The 595-nt window shown below is 41.7% G+C and overlaps 1 protein-coding gene across 2 annotated transcripts in view; it reads right to left on the bottom strand.

Annotated features, from left to right (window-relative positions):
- The window catches only part of LOC109924965 (lysozyme C-1-like), a 10,861-nt gene that overhangs the window by 5,551 nt on the left and 4,715 nt on the right, over positions 1–595 (bottom strand). The gene's annotated exons all lie outside the window — the stretch shown is intronic.

Genomic DNA, 595 nt, shown 5'->3' with positions numbered 1-595 from the left:
AACACACCCCTCACTGTAACTCTCTATTACATACCCTCACTGTAACATGGTCTATAACACACCCCTCACTGTAACACGCTATATTACACCCCTCACTGTAACACACTCTATAACACAAACCCTCACTGTAACACTCTATAACACACCCCTCACTGTAACACTCTATAACACACCCCTCACTGTAACACACTTTATAACACACCCTTCACTGTAACACTCTATAACACACCCCTCACTGCAACACACTCTATAACACACTCTCACTGTAACGCACTCCATAACACACCCTTACTGTAACACACTCCATCACATACCCCTCACTGTAACACTCTATAACACACACCTCTACTGTAACACTCTATAACACACCCTCACTGTAATACACTGTATAACACATCCCTCACTGTAACACACTATAACGCACCTTCACTGTAACACATTTTATAACACACCCTCACTGTAATACACTGTATAACACACGCTTCACTGTAACACACAGTAACACACCCTTACTGTAATACACTCTATAACACACTTTCACTGTAACTCTCTATTACACACTCTCACTGTAACACAGTATAACACCCCTCACTGT

The sequence above is a fragment of the Rhincodon typus genome, chromosome 11 (assembly GCF_021869965.1).
Source record: "Rhincodon typus isolate 14 chromosome 11, sRhiTyp1.1, whole genome shotgun sequence".
In the NCBI taxonomy this organism is placed as follows: Eukaryota; Metazoa; Chordata; class Chondrichthyes; order Orectolobiformes; family Rhincodontidae; genus Rhincodon; species Rhincodon typus.
Note: the sequence above shows the minus strand (reverse complement) of the source record. Positions and strands in the feature narration are given on the sequence as shown.